Source organism: Eumetopias jubatus, unplaced genomic scaffold (genome assembly GCF_037043125.1).
Source record: "Eumetopias jubatus isolate StellerSeaLion01/CBP00866 unplaced genomic scaffold, mEumJub1_p1.0 scaffold_7, whole genome shotgun sequence".
NCBI classification, from domain to species: domain Eukaryota; kingdom Metazoa; phylum Chordata; class Mammalia; order Carnivora; family Otariidae; genus Eumetopias; species Eumetopias jubatus.
Genome location: NW_028274813.1, coordinates 70898457 through 70923356, shown reverse-complemented (window position 1 = coordinate 70923356; position 24900 = coordinate 70898457). Strand labels below are relative to the sequence as shown.

Here is a 24900-nt window from a genome sequence, read left to right as displayed (position 1 = left end):
ATCTAACTTATTTTTCCCTCACATATATCTGCATTATTTATAATTCAAAGAGGATTATGCTAAATATAAGGCTATGCACATAACAATTGAGGTGAATTTCACATAACCCACAATTCATTAAAGTGTACCATCCAGTGGCATTTAGTACATTCCAAATGTTGTGGGACTACCACCTCTTTCTAGTTACAAATTTCTTCCTCACCCCAGGACATCCATCCATCCATCCACAACTTAATGGGTACTTAATAACTTTCCATTCTCCCTTCCCCACCCCTGCCTGGTCCATTGGCAACCATTAATCTTCTTTCTGTCTCCATGGATTTGCATATTTGGAATATTTTATATAAAAGGGTTATGCAATATGTGACCTGTTGTGTCTGGCTTCTTTACAAGAGTTCCTATTTCTGCACATCCTCGTCAATACTTGATATTTTTCATTTTTTATTATAGACATCATAGTGTGTGGAGTGGTATCTTGTGGTTTTGACTTACATTTCCTTAATGACTAATTATGTTTAGCATCTTTACCTATGTTTGCTGGTCATTTGTATATCTTCTTTGGAGGAATGTCATTTCAAGGTCTTTACCCATTCCTTAATTGAGTTGTCTTTTTTTTTAAAAAATTTTATTTATTTCTTTGAGAGACTGAGAGTGAGAGCGAGCGAGCGAGCAAGAGATAGAGAAAGAGAAAGAATGAGCCAGGGAAGGGACAAAGAAGCAGGCTCCCCACTCAGCAGGGATCTCAATGTGGGACTTAATCCCAAGACTTGGATCATGACCTGAATCGAAGGCAGATGCTTAACCAACTGAGCCACCCAGGTGCCCTAGTTGCTTGTCTTTTTGTTGTTGAGTTGTAAGAGTTCTTTATATATTCTAGATACTACACTTCTATCAGATATATAATTTGCAAATATTTTTTCCCATTCTGTAGATTGTATTTGCACTTTCTTGATACTATTCTTTAGTGTACAAGTTTTAAAATTTTTGTTAAATCCAATTGATCAATTTTGTCTTTTATTGTTGGTGCTTTTGGTGTCAAATATAAGAATCCAGTGTCAGATCAGAGGTCATGAAGATTTACCCTCTGTTTTCTTCTAAGAGTTTTATGGTTTAGCTCATATTTAGGCTGTTGATCCATTTTGGGAATTGATTATTGTGTAGGAGTGAGGTAGGGGTTCAACTACATTGTTTTCATGTAGTTATCTGGTTGTCCAGCAACATTCATTGAAGATATTATTCTTTCTCCACCAAATGGCCTTGGCACCCTTGTCAAAAATCAATTGGCCATAGACGTTTGGGTTTATTTCTGGGCTCTCAATTCTATTCCATTCACCTATATGTCCATCCTTAAGCTGGTACCACACTAGTTTTGATTGCTGTAGCTTCGTAATAAGTTCTGAAACCAAGAAGTGTGAGTCCTCCCACTTAGTTTTTCTTTTTTAATGTTGTTTTAGCTATTTGGGGCCCCTTGCAATTCCATATGAATTCTAGAATTGGCTCTTCCATTTTAGCAGAAAATGTCACTGGAATTTTGACAAAGATTGCTTTGACTCTGTAGATGACTTTGGGGAGTATTGCCATCTTAACAATATATGCCTTCCAGTCCATGAACATGGGAGTCTTTCCATTTAAGTAGTTCTTCTTTAACTACTTTTAACAATGCTTTGAGGTTTTCAGGGTATAATTTATTCACCTCCTTGGTGGAATTGAATTTAATCCTAGGTATTTGATTCTTTGGATTCTATTGTAAATGGAACTGTTTTTAAAATTTCCTTATTGATTGTTCATTGCTGGTGTATAGAAACAATTTATTCTTCTTTCTCAAGATTTCTGAGGCTATGAAACATGGACATGTTGGCACTGAAATTTAAAATTTAAAATTTAAGTTTAAAATTTAAAATTTAAAATACAATACCACTGGGGCACCTGGATGGCTCAGTTGATTAAGTGTCCAACTTTTGATTTTGGCTCAGGTCATAATCTCAGGGTCCTGAGGTTGAGCCCCATGCTAGGCTCCGTGCTCAGTGGGGAATCTGCTTGAGATTCTCTTTCCCTCTTTCTCTGCCTCTGCCCCTCCCCCTACTTTCTCTCTCAAATAAATAAACAAATCTCAAAAAAAAAATACAATACCACTTAGAACTGCTCAAGAAAAGAGAAATACTGTGATATAAATCTCTCAAAACATGTACAGGACTTACTTTCTGTTTAAGATGAACATAACTGAATTGTTTTGGCGTCTTGAAATATCAACATTATCGTGATGGAGAACATTTTAGTGGTTGCCAGTTGTCAGGGTTGTGAGGGTGAGGGAGGGAGGTGGGTGTAGCTCTAAAAATGCAACAGGAGGAATCCTTGTGATGATAGAACTGTTCTGTGCTTTGCCTGTATCAGTGTTATGTATCAATAACCAGTTATGATATTGTACTATAGTTGTGCAAGATGTTACCGTTGGATTAACCAGATAAAGTGTCTATGAGATATTGCTGTATTATTTTCTACAACTACATGTGAATCCACAATTATCTCAAAATATATTTAAAAAGGTTGTTTTTTAAATATATTTTTAAAAGATTTTATTTATTTGAGAGAGAGAGAGAGAGAGAGAGAGAGAGATAGTGACAGAGATAAAAGAGAGAGCACAAGCAGGGAGGAAAGGGAGAAGCAGTCTCCTGTTGAGCAGGGAGCTAGACATGGGGTTGGATTACAGGACTCTGGGATCATGACCTGAGCCGAAGGCATACCTTTAACCGACTGAGCCACTCAGGAGCCCCAAAGTAAAAAGATTGTTTAATACAAATTTTAAAAATACAAAAAAGAAACAACTGATCTTATACCCCGCAATTTATTGAATTCATTTTATTAACTTCTGTTCAGCTCAAACGCCCACTCTATGTTGTTATTGTCACAAATTACACCTCTGTACATGTATGCCCATTCACATAGCTGGGATCTGATTCCAAAGTCTGTGATCTTATCCACAGCTCTATAAATATCATCAGATATGTACATATACATTTATGTGTGCTTACAGTTCCCTGGTGGTCTAGTGCTTAGGATATATTTATATGTGCTTGTGTATGTAGTTGTATATGTATATGATGTATGTTTCTGTTTGTTTGGATCCCTTCATTTTTTCTTTCTGGGCAGGATTTTGGTACATTTTTGTTTCGGGAGGATTTTCAGCGTTCAAACAGAAGCTGTGTGAAATCAACTCTTTTCCCCTCATTATGAAAGTGGTCAAGATCATTAAGACATTCTGCTACAGAGATCTTTGTGGGCAACCAGATGTGAGAAGACATGACTCTGAGGGTGACGGGAACCCAGAGGGAGATATTTTCTCTATGTGAAAATGAGTATGGTATTAGTGGTGTGTGCTATTTGGTTAAGGAATAGTCATCCACAATTGTGACTGAAGTTAACCCCAAAGCAGTATCCCCGATTGGCGTCAAGACCTGGGAGGGGATGGCTCCTGGGCATGCCTGGCTAGACTGACCCAGCACAGGGTCAAAAAAGAGTCTCATACCACATGTGTGGTCTCCCAGCTAAGAGCTGAATGACTTTGAAGGGTCACTGTAGGCTTGGAAACTCAGTGAGTTGCAGTGACCATGATGGTCTGAGGTTTGGAGGCTGTTCTCCATTTTTCTGGCCCCATGTGTGCCTCTCTAATCTGATTTAAGGAAGATAAGGGAAATGTGGTATCTCTTCCATGTCAGAGTTCATATTGAACTTTGTACCCCATAGAGTACCCTAAATGTAAACTGTGAAGAAATGGCTGCCTTGGTTATATTTTTTCCGTCTACATCTCTCCTGCATCCAGAGGTAGGTCTCCATTGACACCAGAACTATATACTTCAATCCTAGGGACAAATGTGACAACGTACATGAATACTGCAAGTTGTAAGACAAATGAATATTAACCTTGAACAAGATGATTTTCATTTGGGTGGATTTCCCACACAGATTCAGGCCAATCTGACCAGCCTGAACAAGGAAGGAGACTTGGGGAAATTCTGGTGAATGTCCTTTGGCCTTAAGTTTCATGAGGGCATGGACAGTGTCTGTCATGCTCACTTCTGAGCCTCCAGTGCCTGGCACATAACAGGTGCTTAGTGTCTGTTATTTGCTGATTGATAGCAAAAGTAGTGCTGTCCATTTCTGCTGCAGAGACTCTCTCCTTTGCTCAACAGGTGGGCAGCCTGGGTCTTAGACCAGAAGCCAGGTTATCATGGGTGATCAAAAGCCAGCTGAAAGGGGCCAAAGCTGTGAGTGAATAGCCCGCCCATGAGTGAACTTTGATCCCTTGGAGGATGTGGGACTGGATGTGAGGGGCTCAGCCACAGAAGAGTTGTGCAAAAGAGTCAAGCAGGTCATAACATGGCAAGGCTTTGTGAGGAGGTGGTGAGGGGTAGAAGAGAGAAAGATGCAGAAAACAGGGGAGAAATGTGAGCAGAGGGCACAAGGCAGACTTGGCCCATAGCTTCTACCCCGTGACTGTGGAATAAATAAAGGACAAATCAATCACTGAATTTGAAAAACAGATATTTATTAAGGCCATGGCAGCCTCCATGCAGGGAGGTCTGGACTCTTCCCTAAGGACAATGGTCAGTCACAGAGGGGGCTTTATTGAGTCCCTGCTTTGACTGATCTCTTTTTCCAGGGCAGGAAGCTCAGGATCTTGAAGGCCTGGAGGTGGTCCATTTTTTATCCAAAGGAGACAATGCCCTGGGCTGTGTTGTTACATGCAAGGGGCCTCTGGAGCCTCCTGTGGACAGAAGGAGGAAGGATTGACCTGGCTTTCTCCTTGTCCTGCCTTCCCAGCTGGCCTAGGGTGGGGTGGTCTCTGTTAGGGGGCTGTGTGGGGATCAGGAGCAGTTGTGGGGCCCAGCCCTGGCCTTGAATGTTCTCCCAGCTTGATCCAGGCCTAGCCTCTGCCCGCAGAACTTTGTTGTGGTAATAACTGCAGAACAGCTGCCTGGGCTTGGGCAGGCCATGCTCTCACACAGCTGTGAGCCAGAACTTGGCTCTCTTAGGAGAATCCCTGGCTTGGGTCTGCAAAGCCCTGGAGAAATGGCCACCATTTTCTCACAAAAGGCACACCAGTGTAGCCACACCAGTGACAGTCTTACTAAGGTGTCTGTCTCTATTTACTTCTCTAAGAGGCACTAGCTTTTTCTGATGCATCTAGCTCAGGGGATGTGATTTTCAAACGCACACTTCCAGATAAGGTGCTGTATTAGGTTTCTATGGCCACTGCAACAAATGATCACCAATTTGATGGCTTAAAACAATAGAAATATATTCTCTCACAGTTCTGGAGGCCACAAGTCCAGAAACATCAGTTTTGTGGGGCTGATGTCAAGGTGTCAGCAGGATTGTGTCCCCTCTGGAGGGCCTAGGGGAATCTATTTCTTCCTTCTTCCAGTTTCAAGAGTACATTCCTTTGTTCATGGCCCCTTCCTCCATCTTCAAAATATGTAAAAATGCAAATAAATCAAGTTAGGAAAAAATATCACATGATATTCACCACCTAGTTACAACCACCAATAATTTGGTGTATATTTTAATCATTTTTTTCCTATGCAAATAGGTATATTTAGCAAAATGAAAAAGGGATAATGCTACACATAAGACTTCCCCCCAGTTTTTTTGAGGTATAATTGACATACAGCACTATATAAGTTTAAGGTGAATAGCATAACAACTTGACTTACATATATTGTGAAATGATTACCAAAAATAAGCTTAGCTAACATACATTATCCTTCTAATGTGATCTGTCTTGGTCTCTGTGGTGGAGGGGGGTGCTTCGTGTTCTAGGATTTTCTCAGTGGTGTCTTGTCCAGGAGTAGTTGTTGACTGTTCTTCTTGTGAAGGGAAGCCAAGTCAGGAAAAATCTGTTACCATCTTGGTGACATCATTCTCCTACTCATAAGATTTTGTAATCTGCTTTTGTTACTTAGTAATATGTGACTACCAGGAAATATTAATCATCATTTTATTCTATTTTGTCATTTGCATGTGACATATGAACTTATGACAATTTACTTAATGTTTCTCCTTTTGTTTTATGCCAAGGTTTCTCTCAATTTTCTTTTTTGCTAGTATATACAACACAGTAATGAACAACCTTTATGTACATGTCCCATTTTCCAAAGATGGATTTCCTTGTTCAAAGCTTAGTTGTATTTTTTTAACTTTTTGTACACATTAGCAATTGCTATCTAAAAAGATTGTACAAGTTTATTTTATTATTTTTTAAAAATTTTATTTATTTATTTGAGAGAGAGAGAAAAAAAACACAAGCAGAGGGGGAAGGGGCAAAGGGAGAGGGAGAAGCAGATTCCCTGCTGAGCAGGGAGCCTCATGCAGGGCTCAGTCCCAGGACCCTTAGATAATGACCTGAACCAAAGGCAGATGCTTAATACACTGAGTCATCCAGGTGCCCCAGATTGTGCAAATTTATATACTTATTATCAGGAAATCTCTATGGCAGTCCTCTACACCTGTGCCTATACTGAATATTGTCATTCTTCTAAATCCCTGCCAGTCAAAAAGACTGAAGTGTTATCTTGATGTTTTAATGCTTTTTTTGGGGGGGGGAGTGGCATGCAAATAGCCAGCTAATGTTTTTAGCCTGGTTTTCTATAGGGTTCTTAAAAATCCTATTTATGTTTATATCATACTCCGTTATGTGGATATTCCCATAGTTAATCCTTCTCCACTTTGTTATTTAGGCCATTTCTAATTTCTGGCAATATTAAATAAAACTGAGATGAACATCTTTATGCTCAAAGTTTATTGTTTATTGCAGCCTGTGTGTGTGTGTGTGTGTGTGTGTGTGTGTGTCTGTGTGTGTGTGTGGTGTTTTGGGTTCTGTTTTTTAGGATATATTCCCAGTGGTAGAATGATTATGTCATAGCAAATAAACATTCTAAAAAATGATATTGAAACGCTGAACTGTTTCTCTTTGTTGATGGGAAACCTACTAAGAAAGAAGACATCCGGGATCCTGACTTGTCAAGCACTCCCTGGTTCCTGGCTTGCCATGGTCATTACCGCAGTGCAGTACCATTTCATCATTGTGTCTCTCATCCCTAGGGTCTTATCTTTACACCATTACCTAAGGCCAGGGTGCCCATCAGGTGCTAGCAATTTAGGAGGAGGAACAAGAGGCTAAACTCTCCTTGTGAGGGTCAGGGGGTGGGTGGGTGGGGGTTTTTCATCCCTTCTTTTGCTCCAGCCTTGGTCCCATGTCAGCTGGGTCAGAATATCTCCCTTAGCTGGTTTCTCAGGTCCTTCCCTTTCCTTTTTCCGTTATTCTCTGGCGTGACTTTCAAACAATGATCTGTTGGATGCCCCTACATTCCTCTAAGTGCCACAAGATTCCCTTAAATGTAGGAAAGGGGAGTTTTAAAATTCAGGAAGACGATATCAAGAAGGAGTTTATACACCAGATTGGATTAACTTTTTATAAGAAACATCCCCTGAAGAAAACCAACCTGTGACAAATTTGGATATTTCTCACTGAAATTAAACAGTTTTTCTACATGTTACCTGGACAGGAGCTCACTAAAATGTAGTCATTAAACTATTTTCTGGGATTTTGTGAGGTAAAGAATAACCGCCAAAAACATAGGGCAAAGGCTAGGGAAAATAGTTCTAATTATGTCCCTCAAAGGAGAAATTGAATCAGGTTGCTTGGGTAAATAAAAAAGAATATGCTGACGTCTATCTGTAGTTTTAGCAGGCAGGCTAGTTAGTCCAACCCTCCGAATGAAAAAAATTTAGGGAAAAAAACCAGGGAAGAAAAAGCTTTCTAAAGCACTGATGAACTGGTAAGACAGTGGAGAACTCTCAGGTTAAACTTTGGATGTAATTCTGAAATTCAGAAAGGCAAACAGAAATCAAAACAACCCAAGCATTTTTTGCCCTGAAGGTATTTGCCATCTAAACAATTTGGCCCTCAGTTTTGGTGATTTCTTGGGGCAAGAGGGATAAACGTCAAGGTCCTGGGTCCAAACGATATGGAGGGTCAAGTATGAAACTCCCTTACTGTAATCTGGGGCCCCCGTGGGCTCTCCTGTGGCATAAAGGTAAAGCAGAACTAAATCTGTCCTCACCAGAGAAGGCAGCCTTGGTACTGAATAAAGTGGAAAAACATAAAAAAGGGAAAAATAACTAGACCCTGAGAAGTTGTGACCAAGGGCCAACCTTCCTGAAGATTTATAGCCTAGGTTCTCAATGACTGGACAGACCGGGTCTAAAGCAGTGGTCTTGACTTTCTGATGGTTTAGGAGGGGGCCTTAGGAAGAATGCCATGCAGAAGCAATTGCAAATCCTCTCTGAAAGAGACATTTTTATTCTAGGCCTTGGAAATCCTGTCATCCCCCACACTCCCCCAACATCTTTTTTAAAAGTAACAAGCTGCACATAATCAAAATGCCAAAAAAACACAAGAAAACATGACACTGTGAATGAGTCAGCAGAAATAACACTTAGTAGGAGCAGGTCAGTGAGCACTTGAGATGTTGGTGTTATCTGGCACATATCATAATACAAACTTAAAAATAACTGTAGGGAACAGGAAAATATGAAATTTCATAACAAATTTGATAAGGAACTAAACAAGACTTCCAAAAATAAAAAAAAGCAATAAAATTAAAAATTCAGTGGTGGGTTTTGATTGCAGACTGAAGACCACAGAAAGAGAATTACTAGCTGGAAGAAATAGCAAAAGAAATTATTGGAGTACAATACAGAAAAACCCAAAACTAATCTAGTTACTAGAAACTATTAAAGGAAAATGAACATTGTCTATGTAAAATGACAATCACAATTTCTAATAGTGCTGAAAAAATAGGGTAGAATGGGGCACCTGGATGGCTCAGTTCGTTAAGTGTCTGCCTTGGGCTCAGGTCATGATCTCAGTATCCTGGGATCAAGTCCCACATCAGGCTCCCTGCTCACGGGGAGCCTGTTCTCCCTCTCCCTCTGTCTCCTGCTCCCCCCTGCTTGTACACACACATACTCTCTCTCTCTGTCAAATAAATAAATAAAATCTTAAAAAAAAAAAAGAAATAGGGTAGAATGAAAATGCAAAAATGTTGGGAGGAGGTAAATGAGATTAAAGGTCCTGCATTTCTTTTGTTTTCAGGGAGGAGGGTCAACCTGATTAAGTTTAGTCTTTGATAAGTTAAGGAAACATGCTGTACTTTTATGTAACCACTAAAATAATATAAACAATGTCTATCTTTCAAACCAGCAGAAGGGAAAAAAGGAAAGGTAAAAAATAATCCATCCTAGAAAATGTAAGAAAGAAGAGGGAAAAAAACATAGAATAATTGGGGACAAATAAAAAGCATCAGTAAGAGTATATTTAAAAGCAATATATCAGTAACTATATTAAATGTAAACGTATGGAACGCTCCAGTCAAGTCAAAGAATATCAGATCGGCTATAAAAATGAAACATAAATATATATTCTGTGCAAGAAACAGGTTTTAAAAGTTGAAAGGAAAAGAAAGGAAATGGATACATCATTTAGAGTAACCATAGGAAACCATTATAGGTGTATTTGTACCCGACAAAACGGACTTTAAGTCAAAAGCATCTGTAAAAATAAGTAGGGCCTTTTCATCAAAAAGTTCATCAATGAAAATGCTAAATTCATCAGAAAGACAAAATGATTTAAAATTTTAATGCACCTCATTCTATGACTAGAAAATATATAAAACAAAAATTGAAAGAACTCCAAGGAGAATAAATAGTCTCAGGAATTGTACAGTAAGTAGATAAAAAAAAAAAAAAACCAGTAAGGATGATTGAAACAAAACAATGACCAAATTGGACATAATAGACACATTCAGAGCTGTGTACCCACCCAGTGCAGAATATATATTTTTAGAAGTATGTAGAATAGACTTGCCAAATTTAATCCTATACTGGCCACAAAGAATATCTTGAGAAATTCCAAAACCATAAATCTTTGGACTATTTACTATCAAGCTAGAAATCAATAAGATGGTAACTAGAAAAATCATTACAATATTAGAAAAAAAGAAACATACTTTGAAATAACCCACAAGTCAAAATGAAATTTAAAAAGAAACAGAAAATGTTTTGAATTGAATAGTACCAGTACCAGTTCTTATTACAAATGGAATGCGGCTAAAGCAAGTGGAGGAAAATATATAGTCTTAAACCTCACATATTACACAAAACTGAAATTATATATCTCAAGATGTTAGAAATTAATAAGTGAATAAATTCAATGAAGTAGGAAGAAGTAGTAAGAGGTAGCAGAAGTTAATAAAATAACGGGCAAACATACAATAGAGAGGTTTAATAAAGCACAGACGAATTATTTGAAAAGGCTAATAAAATTGACAAGCCTCTGGAGAAACTAGTCAAGGATAAAGAGAGAAGAAACAAATATTTAATATTATGAACTAAAAAGGGAGGATTTCTACAAATGCTGCAGGCCATTAAAAGATAAGCTAAGAATATTATAGAACAACTTGATGCTAACAATTTTTAAATTTCAGACAAAATAGAAATATCACTGCCTCACCCTTATTCAAGAAGAAATTGCAAACTTAGGTGATCCTGGAACTAGCGAAGAAATTGCATCAGCAATTTTCCACATAGAGAACTGGCCTAGATGGCTTTACTATTAATTTTTACTAAAATTTGAGGAAGGAAAACTTTTCATCTACAAAGTCTTCCAGGAAGGAGATGAAGAAGGAATATTACCCATCTCACTTTATAAGGCTGACATAGCCTTGATACAAATAACAGAACAAGGAAATTTACAGGTCAATCTCATGCGTGATTCATAGACACAAAAATTCTGCACAAAGTATCAACTCTTGAAATTAGTCCAACAATATATAAAAAGGTTAATATGCCACAGATAAGTTAGGTTTACACTGAGAATGCAGATCTCACTCAACCTTATGAAGATCAATTGACATAATTTGCCACACAAACAGATCTAAGAGAAAAATCATATCATCACCTTAATAAACAGAAAAGCAGTTAATAAAATTCAACATCCACTCATGATAACAAAGATATCCTTTTAGCAGACCCAAATGGGAAGAAACTTCCTTAGTCTAATAAACAGTATGTGCCAAACCCTCAGAAACCATTTAACCAACTCCTCATCTAGCAAGAAAATTGATGCTTCTGTCTTTCCCACAAGAACACGGGAAAACCCTTCTCTCTAGGCTGCGTTGCACATGGAGCGTGTGATCCTGGCCTGAATCTGGAAAAGATCCCAAGTGGGATCTTTCGGGGAAGTCTATAGAGACTGAAGGGGGAGAATGTGAGAGTAGATCTGAGAGAGAAAGCAGGGCTGGCCCAGAGAGGAGGAGGGTTTCCAGCCCTATGGACGCTGTTTCTAGCCTTTCATCCCAGTGTTCTGGACCTGGTGCTCTGACGCTGATGTATGCTCCCGTGTTTGGGGCCCTGGGGTTCTCTTGTTCAGGGGAGATCATCAGGGCACAGAGGCCAAGCTCCACTCCTGCCAGGCAGGGTGCCCCTGTAAATCACTACTAGGCAGAAGGTCCAGGTGTGGTAAGTGCCAGTGAACAAGGTTGTTGTGACGGTCCATCATGGGGTTGGACAGAGAAAAAGCTTGGCTTCTTCTCCATGTTTTGGACAACCAGAATAAAAAATATATGGGGACAACATGGGGGTAGTAGTTTGGGCTCAAGGAATCTCTTTATTTTTGAAGAATAACTGAGAAGGTAGAACTGATATTCTGGGATATTATTCTTTGTGCAGGGGCGACTGGGTGGCTTGGTCGTTAACCGTCTGCCTTCGGCTCAGATCATGATCCCAGGGTCCTGGGATCGAGTCCTGCATCGGGCTCCCTGCTCCGCGGGAAGCCTGCCTCTCCCTCTCCCACTCCCCCTGCTTGTGTTCCCTCTCTCGCTGTGTCTCTCTCTGTCAAATAAATAAATAAAATAAAAAAAAAAAACAGCAACAATAACTCCTTCCTGTGCCTGTCTCCAGGAAAAGTTCATGCCTTAGTCCCTACTGTCCAGGGCCAGACTCTCTGAGACACTCCTTGCAATTGTTCTAGAGAAGCTCCTGACACTGAGTGACTGACCTTGCTGAGCCACTTGCCTTGGCAACTTGGGAAGTATGGCCGGCTGTGGTAATATCACAGATCACATGGCATTGCATCTTTCCTTGACTGCATTCTTTTTCCTCACTCTGATTTACCTGGGCTTGCACCTACCAAATAAATCATTACCACCATAATCCTTGCTTCAGGCTCTGTTTCCTATGGGAGTCAGGATAGGACAGAGTGGAAAAGCCCAATTTTTGTCATTTCTTCCTTGTATTTCAGGTTGGAAGTTGAAGCTCAAAGGGAGTCTTCTCATAAATTACAAACAAGATAACCTCCTGGGATATCCTTCCATTAAAGTCTGTCCTCCTTATGGCAGTCTTTGGATATTTCTCCCCCCTTTATAACCAAGGTTTAGGATGGAAGGTCTTTACTTACCCCTTTCACAAGAGTTTCTGGGGGATCAGGAATGTCACCTAAATACTTTCTATTGGTAAAGTGTTGTATCCTTATGAAGAGCATCCCGAGGGTCTCAGCCCCACTGAAGGAAGGAAGTTTATTCTGTACCTTCTGAAGGCAAAAGATCTCATTGGGAAAATGAGATGTCTATATTGGTAAGTACTTTGGTAATCGAGAAAGAGCTGGAGCTCAGTCCTACAAAGTCACCAAAAAACCCTGATGGCCTCAAAATTGGTTGTATTTTCCCTTACTCTTCTGATACTACATTCTTCCTGTTTTACAGCTATGTGATTATCCAACCAGAGGATGACAAAAAACAGCCAAAGAATAACTGAATGTGCACAATGAGGACAATGCACATGTAGATATTTATTTAATGCTGTCAGGAATGATGGGAATGATAAGAAATGATGCAAAATACAAAGCTGTGGACTTTAAGGCAGGGGATGAATGTGAAGTAATAAGGAAAAGAGTAATGAGAAAAAAACTGATAGTTCATAAATTACTTAGTAGATGTTCAAAAGATCGCTGAAGAATCCGTGATGGGAAAGAGAATGCCTTTCCTAGGAGCTTCTTGGGATTTCCAGGAAATCAGGCCTGAAGGATTTTTTAGAACTGATTAGTTGTTTTGAATTGCATTTTTGCATTTTTCTTAACCCATGAGAGAAAGACTTCATCTTTTACTTTCTCTTTCTATAGGTTATTTCATTTCTGACATTTGATCTGGTCCTCTAACTTTTTGGGGTCACTTTCATGTGGGGTGACATGTAACCCCCTTCCTGCATGCCTCTACCTCCTACTATGAAGTTTCCTTTCTAGGAACGTGACATTCGAAAAGTGGAGACCAATTGTGGAACTTCAGTCTTGCCTTTTTATTGAAGAATGAATTTAAAAAAATTAAGTTTTTATTAAAATTCCAGTTAGTTAATGTTAATGTGTAATGTTAGTTTCAGGTGTACAATATAGTGATTCAACACTTCCATACATCACCCGGTGCTCATCACTGCAAGGGCGCTCTGTAATCCCCTTAACCTATTTCACCCATCCCCCACCTCCCCTCTGGTAATCAAGTTTGTTCTATATAGTTAAGAATCTGTTTTTTAGTTTGCCTCTCTTTTTTCCCCTTTTGCTTGTTTGTTTTGTTTCTTAAATTCTACATATGAGTGAAATCATGTAGTATTTGTCTTTCTCTAACTTATTTCACTTAGCTTAATACAGCCTAGTTCCATCCATGTCCTTGCAAATGGCAAGATTTCATTATTCCCTTTTATGGCTGAGTGATAGTCCATTGTGTATATATACCACATCTTCTTTATCCATACATCAGTTGATGGACACTTGGGCTGTTTCCATAGTTTGGCTATTGTAGGTAATACTACTATAAACATTGAGGCACATGTAGCCCTTTTAAATAATATTTCTGTATTCTTTGAATAAATACCTAGTAGTGTGATTGCTGAATCATAGGGTAGTTCTATTTTTAACTTTTTGAGGAACCTCCATACTGTTTTCCAGAGTGGCTGCACCAGCTGACATTCCCACCAACAGTGCAAGAGGGTTCCCTTTTCTTTACATCCTCACCAACACCTGTTGTTTCTTGTGTTGTTAATTTTAGTCATTCTGACATGTGTGAGGTGGTATCTCATTGTAGTTTTGATTTGTATTTCCCTGATGCCAAGTGATGTGGAGCATCTTTTCATGTGTCTGTTTGCCATCTGTATGTCTTCTTTGAGAAAATGTCTATTCATGTCCTCTGCCCATTTTTAATTGGATTATTTGTTTTTTTGGCTTTGAGTTTTATAAGTTCTTTATATATTTTGGATACTAATCTTTTATCAGATATGCCATTTACAAATACCTTTTCACAATCAGTAGTTTGTCTTTTAGTTTTGTTGATTGTTTCCTTCGCTGTGCAGAAGCTTTTTATTTTGATGTTTATTTTTGCTTTTGTTTCCCTTGCCCCAGGAGACATATGTAGAAAGAAGTTCCTACAGCCAGTGTCAAAGAAGTTAACTGCCTGTGTTCTCTTTCAGGATTTTTGTGGTTTCAGATCTCACATTTAGGTCTTTAAACCATTTTAAATTTATTTTTGTGTATGGTGTAAGAAAGTGGTCCAGTTTCATTCTTTTGCATGTTGCTGTCAGTTTTTCCCAACACCATTTGTTGAAGAGATAGTCTTTTCGCATTGGGTATTCCTCCCTGCTTTGTCAAAGTTTAATTGATCATATACCTGTGCATTTATTTCTGGGTTTTTCTATTCTGTTCTATTGATCTATGTGTCTATTTTTGTGCCAGTACCATACTGTTTTGATTACGACAGCTTTGTAATATAACTTGAAGTCTGGAATTGTGATGTCTCCAGCTTTGTTTTTTTTTTTTCAAGATTGCTTTGGCTATTTGGGGTATTTTGTGCTTCCATACAAATTTTAGAGTTGTTTGTTGTAGCTCTGTGAAAAATGCTATTGTTATTCTGATAAGGATTACATTAAATGTGTAGATTGCTTTGGGTAGTGTTGATATTTTAATGATATTTGTTCTTCCAATCCATGAGTATGGAATGTCTTTCTATTTCTTTGTGTCATTGAAGAATGAGATTTCATCTTTAGGAATTCCACTGGACTCCCTCTTTCCTATGTGATTTCCACCCTCCATTTTCCTTCATTATATAAAATGGCTGTACACCACATACTGATACTCCACATCAGTGTTTTCATCTTTCTTCTTGCTTCCAACCCCAAATCTAACCAGGATGAGGAGAGGAGGGTACATATGATATACTCAGGAAACCTGTGACAGGCAGACAATGGGAGCATTATGGGTGGGGTCTGTATGTGATAACCCTGTGCTACGGCATCCAGATGGAAGGCAGACATTCCAACATTGCCTAATCACTGTAGTGTAAACTTGATACCCCTCTCATTGCCCCAGACTTAATAAAAATAAAATAATCCCTTGAAAATGTGTCATAGAAAAAGTGCAAAATGCCTGGGAGCTGAGATAAGCCTGAGAGCTCATTTTGATTAGTCAATAACCACAAAATTGCAATTAACTGCTGTCACCACAGATCACTCTTTTAGGGTTTATGGTGTTGCAAGAGCCGTTGAGTCTTTACAGTCATTGTAGCCACAGTGGGAACCTCATAAACAGTTCACTGTGGGCTTTAGATCAAAGATAAAGATGCTGCCTCCTGCAAATTCTGAGACTTTCCATTACTTGAGCTGACATGGGGAAGCCAAATCTCAGAACATGTGAGAAATAGTTCCTGTGGGAAGGGTTTTTATATAATACAGATGGAAGTGGAGTGTCCAGGTCTGGGCAATTCTTTCAGTCAAAAAGAATTTATTAAGTACTTTCTCTGCATGTGGCATTGTACAAAGCATGGGGAATCAGATGGTGAGCAATACCAAGTTAGTTTCTAACTTTGAGGAGTGAAACATACATTAGCCAAATAAACATACATGTGTGTGATTATGAATGGTGCAAGTACTCTGAAGGAAAAAAAATTAAGAGACTATGACAGGTTAAGCTGACCTTTTATAAGGGTCAGGAAAGACTTTCCTGAGGAGGTAATATTTGCCGGTCCTGCAAACAGGAAGTTGAAGATGGAAAGTGTTCTCTGATATGTTTAAGTAATTATCTGGGGGTGATCACATACCCGGAGGTTCTGGAGTATCCGAACATTATGAGAAATGATGAAGAATTTTGCCAAAAATTAGTGTTTTCCAGAAAATACATGGAATTCAAATAGGCAGAAATTAATAAATTAGAGTCTTTGAAAACTTAAATCTTCTATTTTTTAAATTATTTTTTCTTTTTAAAGATTTTATTTATTTATTTGACAAAGAGAGACACAGCGAGAGAAGGAACACAAGCAGGGGGAGTGGGAGAGGGAGAAGCAGGCTTCCCGAGGAGCAGGGAGCCCGATGCAGGGCCGGATCCCAGGACCCCGGGATCACGACCCGAGCTGAAGGCAGACACCCAACGACTGTGCCACCCAGGTGCCCCTTAAATCTTCTGTTTTAACCAAAGTTATCATGATAGTATAGAAAACAACTCTGGACTGGGAGAGGATATTAAAATTATCTGTTGAAAAAAGGCATCTAGAACATACAAAGGAATTTTTAAAATTCTTAAGGAAAACAACTTGAATGTAAATGTGCAAAGGATATGACAGACAATTCATAGAAGAGCTAACTGAGATGGCTAGTAAATATTTGAAAGATAATGAGCCTCAACAGTAATCAGGGAAGTGGTAATAAAAACCATCATGGTTTCCTATTTCACACCAAGTAGAATGACAAAAATTAGTAAGCTTTACAATACCAGGTATTGTTGTATTAACTGGAACGATAACTTTGTGAAACAATTGGGCAATACTAAAGACAAGTGAAGGCACATATATTCTACGACCCAGCCACATACCCAAGGTATATCCACTTTAAGGATATACCCTGGAGAAATTCTTGCACATGTGAACATAGATGCACGGTAAAGAGTGTTCACTGAGAACTTTTTTTAAAGAAAAATTGGAAACAACCTAAATTTCCTAGGAATGCATAAATAAATTGTGTTATTGTGCATCCATTAATATGAATGGACTATATTTACATGTATCAACATGGGTAAATCTCAGAAATATATCACTGAATGTTTCTTTCAGGAAGGGAAACAGGATGACTAGCAGTCAGAGATGAGAGGAGTATTTTTACTTTTCATGCTTTCGGAACCAGATTTTGCACCAGGTAAATTTCTTAAAAAAATACAATTAAATTTTTTTTAAAGATTTACTTATTTATTTTAGAGAGAGAGAGAGAGCAGAAGCAGGAGGGGCAGAGGGAGAGGGAGAGAGAATCCCAAGCAGACTCCCTGCTGAGTGTGTAGCCTGATGCAGGGCTTGATCTTGAGCTCTCCATCGGGATGCAGGGCTCGATCCCATGAGCCTGAGATCATGACCTGAGTTGGACGCTTAACTGACTGTGCCACCCAGGCTCCCCAAAAATACAACTAGTTTTTAGGGGCACCTGGGTGGCTCAGTTGGTTAAGCATCTGCCTTGGCTCAGGTCATGATCCCAGAGTCCTGGGATCGAGCCCCGTGTTGGGCTCCCTGCTCAACAGGGAGTCTGCTTCTCCCTCTCCCTCTGCCCCACTTGTGCTCTCTCTCTCTCTCTCTCAAACAAATAAATAAAAATCTTAAAAAATACAATTAATTTTTAAAAAATGTTGAATAATTATAAGGTTGCAGAGGCTGGTATAGGATCAACCATCTTTAAAAAGTTTAAAAACACAAAATGAAGAACAGCCAGCTCACTTCTGTCTCTTGCATGGTTTCAACAACTCAGACTGCTCCCAGTTTAACTCAGATGAGTCCCAACTTCCCCTATGGTTTCTAAACCTGGGCCACCGCATTGGCTGGGAACCAAAGCTCTTGATTTTCTTCCATTATTTGCTTCTGACAATGGAGACACCAGGGGAAGAAAAGTATATCAAGAACTTTTGATATACTCCTTGTGTAGTATACAAGGGAGAGGCTGGGCCACTGAGTGCTCACTCCCCTTCCAACTCTGAGGGCAAGCGCCTGGTATGCAGAGCGACCCCTGCCCTGGGCAGCCTTTCTGGAAAGCCCAGCTCCTCTGGATGATCTTGGCAGCTGTTCTCCTTCCTTTCTCAAGATTGTTTACTTCTTTCTGAAACTTACCACAATGTGCTGGCTGAGTTAGAGCAATACATTGTCATGATAAGTATATGAATCAGCTGATGTCTACAGTGTAGACAGATCTCTCCGTACTCAGATTCCTTTCCTTTCCTTTCCTTTCCTTCTCTTTCCCCTTCCCCTTCCTTTTTCCTTCTTTCTCTTTCTCTCTTTCTCTCCCTCTTTCTTTCTTTCTTCTTTCTTTCTTTCTCTTTTTCTTTCTTCTTTCTTTCTTTCTTTCTTTCTTCCTTCCTTCCTTCTTTCCTCTTTCTTTCTTTTTCTTCTTTCTTTCTTTCTTTCTTTCTTTTCTTTCTTTTTCTTTCCCTTTCTTTCTTTCTTTCTTTCTTTCTTTCTTTCTTTCTTTCTTTCTTTCTTTCTTTCTTTCCTTTCTCCTTTCTTCTTTCTTTCTAGATCTATTCAGATTTCTAAGTCCTTGTGTGTCTGAGTTCTACTCTTGTGAGGGAGAAAACTGACCCTTCCCTTGGGCCCTTCCAACTGGAGGAGAAGGCCTAAGCTTTAATGCTTAGTTGACAGGGTCTTGGATCACTAGCTCAGTCTCTTCTCTCATTAAGTCCCTCTTCTTTGCACTGATTTTCCGTGCCTTGTACAATGCCACATGCAGAGAAAGTACTTCATACATTCTTTTTGACTGAAAGAACTGCCCAGACCTGGACACTCCACCTCCATCTGTATTATATAAAAACTCTTCCCGCAGGGACCGTTTCTCATGTGTTCTGAGATTTGGCTTTGTCATCTCAAGCAACAGAGAAGTCTCAGAATTTTTATCTTGTACCTCCCAGGAGTGGTGACGAGGGGGAGTAGTCTTAAGTGATTTTGTGGTGTTAGGAGTATGCTTGAACAACTTTCTGAGTTAAATTGGGAGAGAAAATCTCCGAAAGAAAGGAAGGCTTATATTTCACCTAGACCCCCGCAGGTGGCCAGGCCAGCCTAGGAAGGAGAAGCAGCAGGTGAAGGAATAAAGGAGAAACTGCTGAGGTGGTGGGTCATGAAAATCTGCCGCTGCTTGAACCTACATCCTGAGATTCTCAGAGAATCCTCCCGCTGCTGTCCAAGCTCAGACAACTCTGCCCAGGCAAGTAGTTCAAAGAGATCTCTGCCCCACACCCTTAACCAAATAAAAAAACCTCCTGGTGGTCCCAGAGCAGGCTCCCTGTCACTGGCTGGGAGATCCTATAAGACCACAAATGTTTAGCATGTTAAGGTGGAGAAGTAAAATGACAGGCTTGTGGCTTTTCCCACTAACTCTTCAGCTGCCACCACCCGAGGACTTGGTGGGGTGGGGTGGGCAGATTTCTTCCTGTGCACAAGCTCGGGTCTAGTTGCACGAGTCTCCTCCCTGGTGATAAAGCAACACCATCAAAATAAATGTCTTTTAGAGCTCCAAGCTCTGGCAGTGTCCCATTATATACAGATTGCAAGTCTGAGGTACACAGTATCACTACAGAGTCCACACTTAGCCAGTGAATTTTATTAAGATCTCTTCAAACAGCCCCCAACATTCTCTGGCTCACGTTTGTGGAGAAGGCTCCAAGGCCTAGTGTCCTCCTTCTTAAAATGGAGGCTGACATTGCCAGTTGCTTGTCCGGTAGCATCTCCTCTTCTTCCTCGCTAAAGAACCCTCGTTTTGCTCAGGGTGATGATGGCACCCCATTAAATATACCCACCTTCCCAGATTCTTTTGCACACAGGAGTTTAGGGGGGGATGCAACTCAGCCCATGGAAGTCATTGAGCAGGATTTCGAGGAGAGGTTTTAGATTTTATTTATTTATTTGAGAGAGAGCGCGCGCGCACGTGCAAGAGAGAGCACCAACAGGGAGCAGGGGGAGGGGCAGAGGGAGAAGCAGACTCCCGGCTGAGCAGGGAGCCCCATGCAGGCCTGGATCCTGGGACTCTGGGATCGTGACCTCAGCCGAAGGCGGACGGTTAACGGACTGAGCCACCCAAGCGCCCCTTCTAGGAGAGGTTTTAAAAGGGGGTCTTCTCTTTATTCTTTGTCCCCTCCTTTCATCCCTGGAGAGGGAGTATCCCGTATGTCTTACGCCTATAAGATGGTGTGAGTGAAGACTTCTCTCCCCTCCCTAGGCACTTCTCTTTTACGGGTCGGCTCTCTCCTTTTCTCTCCAGCACAATGGCTTGTTTCCAGTGTGCATTTTCCGCCCGGGAAATAGCTGCCGATGCTCCGATGAAGCACTGGGTTAGATTCACCCTCCCGTTCCGCCTTCCAGAGGAACAGGTGTGGCTGCTGCAAACCGACTGCACTGATGGCACGTGACCAGAGAGGGCGCTCCCTAGCCCCCAGGCCACGGACGTGTTTCAGACCATGGACTAGGACGTGACCTGCGTGCGACGCCAGCTCAAATCAAACTTACATCAATTTATAGAAAATAAGAGGGGCGATATATTTCAAATTCCGGAGTTTTTAAACTTCGTACATTTGTATTGATAATTTTGAGTGACTAAGCATGCTTAAATCAATGCAGTACTTATTAGAGAAAAAAAATCAAACAATCTCATAGGATCTACAAACTAATAGAGTTCAGCCGTGTTGCTGGGTACAAGATAAATATAAAAAATCACTTGGGTTCTAGAAACTTAGGACAAAAAATTAGACTACATAAATTTTAAAAAGAAACTTATTCACAATAGGAACAAAGCCTCTAAGTTATCCAGGAATAAATAGTAGGTGGGTGAGGCTTTTATGGAGAAAGTTATTAAAAAAAAAATGGTGAAACATACTATGTCCTTGGATGAGAAGACTCAATATTCCTAAATGTGTCACTTCTCCCAAAATTAACTCTCAGATGCAATATTGTTCTCATCAAAAGCTCAATAGAGTTTTTCAAGTAACATAAGTTGTCTTTAAAATTTAAATATAAAATTAAAAAGCTTCAAATAACCACACAAAAAAATTGGAGAAGAATGAGATGGGGGCTTACCGAAGCAAATATTAATATACTTGTTACAAGGCTATAGTTATTAATACAATGCAGTATTTAAACAGAAATTAAAAGAAGAGAAGATCAATGGAAGAGAGTAGAAAGTTCAGAAAGAGACATCCTCACATTTAGACTCAATAGATGACAGAGGCATGAAAAATTAACAGAGAAAAGATGGGCTCTCATCAATGGTGCTGGACAATTGGTTATTTATGTGGGGAAAAATTAAATTACATCACTAATTCATACCATCATCAAATTAAAGAAAATTAGAAAAAATTAAAATTAAAGTAGAAATTAAAGATAATTAGAGATCTGAATTTAAGAAATAGATTTTTGTAAGTCTAGAAGAAAACACAGAATGCATTTATAACCTTAGGGTAGACAAATTTCCTTAACAAGACACAGAAAGCGAAGACCATAAGAATATATTTGCTGGGGCACCTGGGTGGCTGAGTTGGTTAAGCGACTGCCTTCTGCTCGGGTCATGATCCCGGAGTCCTGGGATCGAGTCCCATATCGGGCTCCCAGCTCAGCAGGGAGCCTGCTTCTCCCTCTGACCCTCTCCCCTCTCATGCTGTTTCTCTCTCTCTCTCTCAAATAAATAAATAAATAAAATCTTTAAAAAAACAAAAAACAAATATATTTGCTTAAGTGAAAAAAAAATCTGTACACCAAAAGAAACCATAAACAAAGTTAAAAAGACATGAATTCCTGAATTCCATAGCAATCTATCCCCTGAAACAAGTTGTTTGGACAAGAGATACGTTTTGGTGTTAGATTGACCCAAGTTTGATTACTGGTTTGCCCATTTACTAACTTTGTGACTTAAGTCAAGTTATTTAAACTCTTTGAACTGTTTCTGTATATGTTAAAAATGTCAGCACACAGGACTGCTAAAATGATTAAATGAGATAAGGTATGTAAAACACCATGCCCAGAGCTTGACACATGGTAGGTACTTTTCCCAGACAATTTTATAGTACCAGCCAAAGAACAATTTAGTGATGCAGTCCTACGTGGGAAGATGCTGGTGACCTTCATAACTTAATTGTGAGTCAAAAACTGGAGTTGAGCTATTTTACAGATACCAATCCTATAATGACCCCATCCATATGGCAGCCCTTCAGAAATGTTTGGATAACTCTTATTTCCCTCTTAATCCTTTTTTTTGGAGGGGCAGCTATTTATCTTCAATGAAAAGGTGCTTAACATCACTAGTCACCAGGGAAAGGCCAATCAAAACCACAGTGAGATATCACCTCACACCTGTTAGAATAGCCATTGTTAGAGACAAGAAATAACAAGTGTTGGCAAGAATATGGAGAAAAGGAAATCTGGCGCCTTGTAGGTAGGACTGTAAATTGGTGCAGCCACTTTGGAAAACAATATGGAGGTTTCTCAAAAAAATTAAAAATAGAACTACCATATGACCCAGCAATTCTACTTCTGGGTATTTATCTGAAGGAAATGAAAACACTAACTTGAAAAGATATATGTACACCCATGTTAACTGTTGCATTATCTACAGTAGCCAAGACATAAAGCAACTTAAGAGTCCACTGATGGATTAATGGATAAAGAAAATGTGGTATATATATGTGTGTGTGTGTATATATATATATATGTATATATATATATAATGGATTGTTATTCAGACATTAAAAAAGAAGGAAATCTTGCAACTTGTGACAACATTGATGGACTTTGAGATCATTATTCTAAATGAAATAAGTCAGAGAAAGACAAATACCATATGATCTCACTTATAAGGGGAATTCCCCCCAACCCCCAACACCAAACCCCACCAAAACCCTGAACTCATAGATATTGAGAACAGATTGGTGTTTGCCAGAGGCAGGGTTGGGGGTGGGAAGTGAGATGGGTAAATGTGGTCAAAAAATGCAAACCTCTAGTTTTAAGTAGGTCCTGGGGATGTAATATGTAGTATGGTGGCTGTAGTTAATAGTACTGTATTATGTATTTGAAAGATGCTAGAAGAGTAGATCTTACAAGTTTTCATCACAAGGAGAAAATTTGTAACTACGTGAGGTGATGGGTGTTGACTAGACTTATCGTGGTGATCATTTCATAGTATATACATATAGTGAATAATTATGTTATACAAATGAAACTAATATATATCGCTTACATTTCAATAAAAGAGAAACTCATTAAAGTTTTCCTTCCGTAACACTAAGATTGAAATAAAAATAAAATCAAAATTGAAATTCTAAGCAGAAATTAGAGTTGGAGGCTTAATATGACATAACATCAAATCTTGACATTTAGCTTTTCTTGGCCTCATGTTTCTTATAGGGGACACAGGAGTGACACTGATACCCCATGATGATATGGTATCAGAGCTTTGACCCAACAGAGGATTTTCAGAATAATGACTTCGTTATCTGTGTCCAAGAGGTATGTTCTTCCATCTAAGACTAGACGGAAAAACTGTGAGCCTTCTTTCTCCCTTCTTGGATTTTCTTCTCAGTCTAGAGCTTGTGCCTGGCTTGAGGAGGACTGGTGTGCTCAGGCCTGTGGCTACCACAGACCACAGTTAAGTGGCTTTCTCACACCACTTCAGAGGCAACGTAAGGAAGTCCATGTGCATCGTGCTGTCAGCAGGACCTGCCTCAGAACCAGCATCCAACAGATGAGGCTACCGTGGGAACACACAGTAGAGAATAGACCAGCAGAACAGCCAGCTCTAGGAAGTGCTACCTCTGGGGGTTGGGGGGTGGGAATCAACTCCTCTCTGAGAAAATGAAGCTATGTGATTGAATCTCCCAAAACGTTATTCTGGGAGATACAGAGAAGTTAGGTTTATCAGGTAGGGAATGTGTTCAAATTTCAAATCTTCTTATCCGAGTCAAATTGCATCTTCACCTCTTATTGACCCAAGGGATCATTGTTAATCACCTTCCTTCTCCATAACATTATTTGTTGTAACCTAAGGCTGAGGGCATTCATTTGGAATAGGAGATGTCACCAAAGTAGTCCATCATGTGGGCTCTAGTCTTGTGTGAAATTTCCTAGCTTGGTGCCTGGAACAAATCTTAGGCTTAATAAACTGTGTGAAATCTAAATCACTGTAATGGTAAATATTCTGTTTGAAATCGTTATGTTTTCAAGATATAATTGTGGAGAAAATGGTACAATAAATCTCCATATACCCTTTATCTAGATTAAACAGTTATCGAGTTCATCATATTTTCTTTTTCTTTTTGTGTGCTTTTGCATTTTTTTACTGGTTCTTTTTAAAATTTATTTAAGTTTTTATTTTGATTCCAATTAGTTAAGATACAGTGTTATATTACTTTCAGGTGTAGTGATTCAATAGTGCCATGTGTTACCCTGTGCTCATCACAAGTGCACTCCTTTTTTTTTTTTTAAGATTTTATTTATTTATTTGAGATAGAGAGAGCACATGAGCGGGGGTTGCGGGGGAGAGAGGCAGAGGGAGAGGGAGAAGCAGGCTCTCTGCTAAGCAGGGAGCCTGACCTGGGCTGATCATAGGACCCTGGGATCATGAGCTGAGCCGAAGGCAGACGCTTAACTGACTAAACAACCCAGGCGCCCCAACAAGTGCACTCCTTAATCCCATCGCCTATTTCACCCATCCCCCACCCACCCACCATATTTTCTTTTTTAAATGCCCCTTAAAATTTATCTGTGCTCTGAAATTTGTTCCAATTCAAACACGAGAAAAGATCTG

The 24900-nt window shown here is 39.5% G+C and overlaps 1 long non-coding RNA gene across 1 annotated transcript in view; it reads left to right on the top strand.

Moving 5' to 3' along the window:
* Positions 1–24900, top strand: part of LOC148163914 (uncharacterized) — a 114634-nt gene that overhangs the window by 62022 nt on the left and 27712 nt on the right. Inside the window, exon 2 of the long non-coding RNA XR_015768520.1 lies at positions 23502–23603. This is a non-coding gene — a long non-coding RNA (uncharacterized LOC148163914). The remainder of the gene's footprint in view (positions 1–23501; positions 23604–24900) is intronic.